We start from the raw sequence: 9,553 nt of genomic DNA on the forward strand, positions 1-9,553 counted from the left end.
TGTGTTGGTTTAAGCCATTACATTTCTGCTAATTTTCCACAGCAATAATAGGAAACCAACACAAATATATAATTTATGTAATACAAAATATTTTCAATTCTAGGCTAAAGTTTCACTCTTTTAAGGTAGTGCACTGGGTTGGTATATTTACTTTTTAGCCATCATTTATTGGGGCTCACTATAGGGGAGTACTTTGCTAATGTATTTAACATATTTTACTTCATTTGTCCCCCAACCAGTTAGGTCAGTTATTATTATGCCCTCTTCATGGGTAAAGAGACTGAGCCTCAGAACGATGGATTAATTTGCCCATCTTTGAAAAGTGAAATATATCTGAGTTTAAAGTTTGTCTATATTATTTATAATATAATCTGGGTAGACACTTCTGAAGAGACATTTTACATGTTTTCTGGTGTTCTAGTAGTGAAAGAGATATATTTTACATGGGTTGAAAGTTGTGACTGTTCTTGCTTCATGCTAATGTTGGCATTTTGTTATACATTTAAAAGAAAATTTTGATATTAATTCAAGTTGTGACCTTAAATAATATTGGTTGTACTTTGGTCCTGATAAAAATATGAGCCATGAGCATGACACTGGTGGTAAGGTGGCTAGAAGAGAAATTAAATGATCTAAGCAGTTTATAGGACTAGCATCATATTGGCCTAAATGAAATAAAACTTATTTTTGTCCAACCTTAGCCATGTATCAGGGCTTGCTAATGGAACAAAAGATGTGGGAGGATCTACTAGTTAAATCAAAAATTTTCTGATACTGTTTTTCTACTTTTTTCATTCTGTTCAACTTTATTTTAAAATAATCAGGAACCATGAATAGAATGACTTCTGTTTTATCATTTGCCTTATTTCCTACCTGAATGCAATCTCCTTTACTGCTGGGGATTTGTCTCATCAACTCTTTATTCCCAGACAGAGAACATAGTGGACCCACAATTAATGATAAATAAGTGTATTCAGTATTTAGATAAAGTTTATATTACTTATAATGGGCATTTCAGAAAGTGTTCAGATTCTGGGGGAAAAAAGTAATTGAAATTAAGAAAGCAGTTGAATTATTCTGATAGACATCTTTTTTCCCCTTTTCTTTTTACTAATTGAATATTTTATTTCTCTTTCTTGTATCAAAAGTGATGTTTTGCATCTGATGGGTGATGTCTCTGTCTTTACCAGAGTAGATTTCAAGAACTTTTTGTTTTCTAATTGTGATGTCCACATGCATTTCTGCCATTTGTATGAAAGAAACTCTGACCCAATCTGGCTGAAGCAAACTGACCTATTGAAAAACCCTAGGGTACAGCTATCTTCACGGGCTGAAACATTATCATTAGAATTCAACTTTCTCCCATATTTTACCTCTGCCTTTCACTGTGTTGGCTTCATTCCTGTGGGAGCATCAAATTCCTATCATCACGAAATCAGTTTCAGGGGAAAGAAAGCTTGCTTTTAAGATTTGAGGTCTGTTGACACAACTGGCTTAATGTGGATCTTGTGCCCTCACCGCACCAGTCCTGTGGTAGACCAGTGGAAAATCCCAAGTAGCTAAACATAAATTATGCGTGTCATTTGTGGGGATAGATTTAGCCTCACTAGATCCACATAGAATGAGGGTGGTGGCATCATTATTGTAGGAAGCAGGGAGGGATGTTAGGTTGGAAAACCAACAAATAATCACCAGGTCGTATTTCTCTTGACCCTGTTTTACCAACCAAAGTGTGAGGAAACAGTCACACTTGATTATTTTGACAAATGGCACGGTGCACTCTCTTTGCCTGGTTAGGATGAGTTGAGTTTAGTGTTTCCATTGAGGATTGTGGCAGTGACTTGACCTTTGTAAGAATAAAAGTAGCACCACTGACATCAGCTCAAATGAAACTAGTTCTCCATAGTCAAGTGAAAAGTTGCTGAACAGTGCCTATTCTAAATGCAGATTACAGTGAAAGATGACACGCAGAAGAATTAAAGTAGCTGTTAATTTTAGATTCTTGGTAGTTTTAGTTACAAGAAAGAATTTAATTAACTTCAGTTTAGGTAGATAGCAGAAGAGAACATCTGCTTTCTTGATCTAGAGGGAGTTAAAATCAAAGTTTTGAGCCATTAAAATAGAAGGCTTGGGAATCCTGATTGAACTTTATAGCAGATGAACAAGTGCAAGTACATAACTTCCCTAAAGCTACATAGATGACTAGCTCGAGTTTTTTTGGATTGGTTTAAAGGCAGAATGGGTTTATTATTAATCGAGTGAAAACCTAAACTTGTTCAGCTTTATATATAAATGTCATGTCATTTAAAATTATGAGTAACTTTCTTGGAAGACGATTTGAAGAAATCAGATTTAATAATTTAGATGACCACGTATATTCAATCATTGAAGTGAACTTTTAATCAATTTATTTTAAATGACAATGCAATTGGGATCCAAGGAAATGAATCTCGTTTACCACTTGCACTATCCAACTAATTGAAGTCAAATGAGTAAGACTTATGCACTGCCTTTGGTGCTCTGATGTGTATAGTTTTCTGGTTTGATTTCTAATCCAGAGAACTCATTGATGTGGCAATATGATGTGCTGAGAGCTCTGCTAGCTAACAGAAAAATGGTACACAATGTATAAGAGACTCCTCTGAAATCCAGTTCAATGGAAGATAGTGTTTAGGGCTTCCTGAATGAATTACAGCGTGGTAAGATACTGCTATAAAAGCAGCGAAACCATTAGCATAGACAGTAGAGATGCTAGGCTGGAATGCTTTTATATGCCAATTTAGTGTTTGTGATTATGCTGCACAGATTCAGTCCTTCATAAACCCATTTCTATGGCAACAGAGAAATGTTGAAAGCCCATAGCATATAACTAAGACTTTTGAAAATTCTGACTAATCTAAAGGAATACATTATCTTCTTTTAATGCACAAATTTTGAGAAATTGAAAATTACTGAATAACACATGAAGCAGAAGATCTGACATCTTATAGTTAAGCCTGCTGAAAGCCTTATTTGATAGCTTATTAAATGCAGCTGGTATATTTAAAAGTAAGACTAGAGGGGGGAAAAAGAGTTGAGTCTGTGAAATGCTTTAGTCCAAATATGCCTTTAACACATTGGTGATAGTAAGAAAATGCAGCCAACCTTCCTGCAGCAGTTTACTTTTAGGATTCCTTTACAGTTTTTGAATTGGATATTGTGATATGCGGCACAGAGATTTCAATAACAAATAAATAAACGGTAACCCATGGAAACTTTTAATAATCTGATAGCCTTGTAAACACTTTCTTCAGAAATTAACTTTGGGGACTTTGACATTTATTTTCTTATAACAAGGGTGAATCGATTATTGAATGGTTGAAAGCACACAATGCATATTGATCTGTTCATGCGTAGCCACTTTCTCCCAGCAGGCACTTTGCTGCCTGCAACATATTTTTAAATAGGATTACTACTCATTAAATTACAATGACCTGAAGCAATGGTCAACGAAAATGAAATTGCCTCGGTTCATCATGTTTTGGAGTACTGCCATGGACTTTCAGTGTTTTGCTTTCCCTGGTGGAAGTCGACCTGAAGAATGTATATGGATGACTGCTTTGATGTCTAGAATTTAGCTAAGCAAGATCCCAAATTTTGTACCTATAACTAAAACTGAAATATGACCAAAGTTTTATATCATAATGACAACTAGTTTTAAGGAATATTTATTAAACAATATATATTTTTAATCAGATATCTGGTATTTTGTGTAGCAGTCTATCAGCTACTGATGTAAGAGATTAGAGTTTAGTTTTAGTCCATATCAGAATTCTGTTGAATACAAAAACCTGTTTTCTTGAATGAAAATAATCATGTTTTGTAATATAGACTATATAAGGCAACATTTTAAAAGACAAGTAATTGTCCTTGATTTATAAACTAAGGGGACTTTTTTCCTTTTGGTTTTTTTGCTTTTTTTTTTAATGGCAGAGAAAGCATATAGGCAATCGCTTTTAAAGAATGTCTCAAGATATTTATTGAAGCATCTAGATTAGATGATCATAGGAGGTTGGAAGAGGTATAATGTAGACATGTTAACATTTTTCCAGATGGTATGTGTCATTCATGTAGTAATTCTTGACCTTTGGGGAATAAAGGCTGTACGTGCCTTGTTACTCTCTTCCTGTCTATATATTATTATTCCATGATTTAACCTATATTTACATGTTATGGTCTGTCTCATAATTTCTACATTCTTAATTAATTTGCTGGCACATGAACACTTGGTTTTAGTATATGTATCACATTTTTCTTAGAATTCCAGGGCCTAGCTTATGATAAACATTTTGGTATCCCTAGCCCTCATTCAGATATAACTCTATATCTGCCAGACCCCCCCATTATATACTTTTATGCACTGAGAATTTGTTGTTGGTAGAAAGGTCATGTAATCTCTTCATTTCCTCTGAGAAATTGGGGGCAAGTCAAAAACTTTGGTGATAAAGTGTCAAGACCATAAGGTCAGTTGCAAGGTCTGAATTTGCTTTTTTTTTTTTTTTTAATATCATATAGTACAGCTACAGTTATACCTCCAGAACCACGTTTGGTTCCACATCTTCTGTCTCTCTGAAGGTCCGGTTATTGTCACATGTCTTGGTTCGGTGTGACTCTGACTCCTGTGTCTATTTGAACTATTGGAACTCTTTGGAAACTCAGAGATGTTGTTTTTGAGTTAGGTCCCTGAGGTTCTGGGCTGGGATAGCTACCAGCTGAGAGTTCCTTGATGCCACACCAGTGACCTTACTGTCTAGGCATGGTCTTAGTGTTTGCACTTTGTCTCTGTATCATACTATTTCTCTACACTCAGAGTGGGACCGTAATAGGACCTTTAACACCCCATTGACTATCCTATATAGAGTGACAACCTCTTTGTCCACTGTCTCCAGCATTCCCTATTGTGTTATTTTGGTTTGCTTTCCTTGATAGCACTTTTCATCTGACACACTATACATCTAATGATATATTTATTTATTGTTGATTTCCTTCCGTTTGAGCTCCTTGAGAGCAGAGACTTTGTTTACTGCAGTTTCTCCTGTGCCTAGATATAAATGCTAAGTAAATATTAGTTCAGTGGCTGACTAAATGCATGAAGGGCAGGGTTTTGAGGGTTAAGAGCCTAATCACAGTCTCATCTCTGCAATTAGTAACAATTCATTGACAATGAGATTTGTGGGTCTTTGAGGAAGATACAAAAATGAGAGACCAAAATGCATTCTTGATATTTAGAAAATGTTATAATTATTTTAGCTTAATAGTTTCATGTTTTACCCATTGGTGCCTTTTGATAATTTAAATCTGCATAAATTGATATTATCTGTGTTACAAAGAAACAAGAAAAAGTGGAAGGTGAAAACTGATGTCTACCTAAGAATGATGTCCTTTTGGAGAGTAATGTTAGGTAACATAGGTAATAAGTTTCTATGTAATAGTTTTTACTTTATTCTGGGTGCTGAACTAAGCTATTCATTTTTATTGTTCAACAGCATAACTACTATTTAGGCATAAATATAAATGGATTATGACCTGGATAATGTAATATTTGGAAAATTTAGCAGTTCTTTCACCATAATCCCTGTAGAAACTGCCTCCTGGTGTTGGGTCCCATGCAGCCTTTCTGTTGTGGAAATAAATAACATGACCACTTGTGAAAAAGAACTATCACCACAAAAGAGAGATCATTGCTCAATCAGGGTGAATGTAAGTATGGCAATTTAAAATGCAACAAAAAATGTCAGCTGTTTAGTAATAGTTGGTCAAATGGAACATTCAGCCTCACTTGAATGATTTTAGATTATGAGTCATGATTTCATCTCAAAAGTTAAGTATTGCAACCTTCTGTGAATTTTAGAGTTTAGTAAATACCCCCCCCCCCCAAAAAAAAAAAAAAAAAAAAAAACCGGAAAACTAAGCTTGTTGGAGTATAAAAAGATGTTAACAAATGAAAGTTCACTTGAGGATATGAGCAAATGTGAAGTTCCAGAAAATATCTGGAATTGATGATCTTTCCGTTCTCTATGCTGCTCATCATTTCCTTCTAGAAATTATGTTGATTCCCTTCTTAGAATTTTTCCCTCCCTGATTTTATTACCCAAATATTATCCATAATGAGGGTTTTCTTCTCCAGGAAACCTACCCTGTAAGAATTTACACTGAGAAATCTCTTCTTGTATTAAATCTGGGAGACTTTATATTTATATATCATATTTCTAAAATTTAGTTCTTTGATTCTTGAGTAGGATTTTCAGTAACTAGGGGGCAAGCACCACAGTGGTTTTTCTTCCTCTTCCTTTTTCTCCTTTTCGTCTTTCTTCTCCTTTTTTTTTCCTTCTTCCTTTATTTCATTTGCTTGCTGACCCATTGATAGAGTTGATCATGTTTTCTATTTAAGATGCTTGATATAGTTTGGGGAATAGGTGGTACAGCTGGAGTCGAACAGGCTTAGCTTTTAATTAATTTTCTGCCACCTACTAGTTCTTTGATCTTTGGCTAGTTTCTTCTCTTTATTTTTCAGTGGCCACTGTAAAATGATATACCTGTTAATGTCATTGTGAAAATTAAACTTGGTAATGTATGCAACCTGTTTGACGTAAAGAATGCATCCAGCCATGTCCTATCTCTTCCTATCTTTATTTTACTCATTTGACTTTGTGATGATCCTGATTTTTTGTTTGGGTCATAAAAATTTATATGGCAATCCTAAATGAAGATGTTCTGTTTGATCACTGTGGTGCTACTTAGAAGTATTTGAGAAAGTGGAAGATAACAAGAATTATTTAGTGAATTGAATGATCATTTGGGGGCTACTAAATATGGTTCTTTTGTTTCAGTTTCCTGACTTCTCTTCCTTGCTCCTTCCTTTTATTCCTTACTGCTTACTTTATTTTTCAAAAGCATAACACCTTTATCCAGAGATAAAAAGCAATTTAAAACTTTAATATAGTGGTTTATAAAGTGGTATAGGCATATAATTCAATTTTATAACACTTCAGACAAAAAAATAATATTTCATTACTTCAATCCTTCTTTAGCTTGACAAACAGAAGCAGTATACCCATAATACATTCTTTTGACTGACAAAGTAAATTCTCCAGAAACTCAAAACTGTGAATTTGAAACTATATCTGGCTATGATTAGGCTATCATTTTAAATTTTTATCTGATTCTTGTGGTTCAACTTGACATTTCTTTCCTACGTTTCCCACTGATGATTTACATTTCTGATGATGTATAAAATTAACTTCAATTTTCCTAAATTTAATTTAATTTTATTTCTTGTCCACACTTCTCTTCACTCAGGTTCATTTGTCTAGATTTACTGCCCTTACGAAATCTGCAACATCATCCAATTTATCACGAACTGAACACTTAATGTTCTTTCTTCAAAACTATTCCTATTTCTGTTAAAATGAGACGGTTTCTGGGGCGCCTGGGTGGCGCAGTCGGTTAAGCGTCGGACTTCAGCCAGGTCACGATCTCGCGGTCCGTGAGTTTGAGCCCCGCGTCAGGCTCTGGGCTGATGGCTCGGAGCCTGGAGCCTGTTTCCGATTCTGTGTCTCCCTCTCTCTCTGCCCCTCCCCCGTTCATGCTCTGTCTCTCTCTGTCCCAAAAATAAATAAAAAACGTTGAAAAAAAAATTAAAAAAAAAAATGAGACGGTTTCATTTCTGTCCTTTAATCACTTCCCCGGTGGGCCCTATTTTCATTATTATTTACCTTTATTTGTAGCCCTTAAAATAGTTTTCATTCTCTATTATAATATTTTTATGAAGGTCAATTTAAATTTTTGAATATTTTATGGAATTTTGAAAATTTTATGATACATAAAATTTTAACAGAATTGGAATACGTTATGTCTATGGCACTTTCTTTTCTTTCTCAATCTTTCTGTGCGCGCGCGCGCGCGTGTGTGTGTGTGTGTGTGTGTATGTGTGTGTGTATTCTCTTATAATGGACCAATGTTGCTTTGTATTAATTTTTTAGTATCTTTTCAATTTTTATTTTGCTTTTTATTTGCTCATTCAAGAATGGAAAAAGTTTGTGAACTAGAAAGTATGGACAGCATTAGCCTGGCTATTTGCTTTACTTCACTTTTGGGCATTATTTTTAATAGCATCTTTCTTGAGAAAAATTTATTTGGTTGATTTTTATAAGTACTTTACCATAAGAGAGAAATCCCTATACTTTTGGGACTCTAAAATAACCTTGTGTAATTTAGAAACAGTATTTCTAATTACTGAACTTTTTGTAACTTTGATGAGATTTATTTCTAAAGTTTTCTCATATTCATATAAATAGATTATTTAGTGTTTATTATTGATCTCATGACCTAATTTTTCTCTCTGGGTCATTTTTTTTTTCTTTTTTGTCTGAGGAAAAAAGATGCATTTTCAAAATACCTAAGGGCCAGAGTAAATTTATTTCCAGCATTAAAATTTTAGTTGCACCTGCAGTCACATATTTTGGCTAACCATTTGGAATAATTTTGCCTAAAACAGCTCCTTTTTATTACTTTCTTACTGGCACTTAAAAAAAATACATGTGTTGCCATCTGAAACTGGCATCCCTCCCTCAGCCTTAATGTATTCACTTAAGAGTAGTTGTAAAATTCCAACTTAAGGTACTTTGGGGTCTGCTCCCTATTCCAGAAATCTCTGCTGGAAAAGAAAATACCTGGGAGGGGGGTATACGCAGAATTGATTTAAATATAAAGGTGGTAACTAAATTTATTTGTTATTTTAATTACTGCATAGGGATTCTAATTACTAATTCTCTTTGTCATTATTAATTATTTTTTCATGTGGCTTCTTTTGGCACCAATTTAAGGAAATGTTTTCTAAGAAGTAAAGCACTTTCAGGATATTGTGATCTTTAATAATACATACAGCTATTTATACAGATTTATAATCAGAGATTATTTTGAATTTCTTAATTCCTTGATGTAAATGGGCCTTTGACTATATATTTAACTTTTTAAAAGCATTTTGATTATGGTTGACACACAATGTTACATTAGTTTCAGCTGTACAACATAGTGAGCATTTGACTATATTTAATAAACCTTCTATATTCACTGCTCAGGGCTAATCTTATTCAAAATTTAAAATTAAACCTAATTTTCTTTAAGGCTCCTAACTTCTGTTTAAATCATTCCCTTTTGAATGTTTAACAGCTTAGTAACCAGGTAATGGGAGTGTCTATTTCTTATATCCAGTAGATCTGGCAAAGACTCCAGATGGTTCCAAAATTTTCCTCTCTGCAAGAATAAAATTTTCCTGTGTTATCTTTCTTTGATTTACTGAGCCTGGCCATAATAGATTCTGTTAAATTATATGATCTAATTTATGTTGCTGTACAAACTATCCAATATGTTTTAAACTTCTGCCCAAATAATTTTTCCTGTATCTTATCAATAGGGAGAACTTCAAAAGGTGTAACTTAACAGAAGTGGTAAATTTGATCATGTTGATATATATTGTATCTCCCACTTTGTAAGGCATCTTTATCTGCCTATT

The sequence above is a fragment of the Panthera uncia genome, assembly GCF_023721935.1.
Source record: "Panthera uncia isolate 11264 chromosome A1 unlocalized genomic scaffold, Puncia_PCG_1.0 HiC_scaffold_17, whole genome shotgun sequence".
Classification (NCBI taxonomy): Eukaryota; Metazoa; Chordata; class Mammalia; order Carnivora; family Felidae; genus Panthera; species Panthera uncia.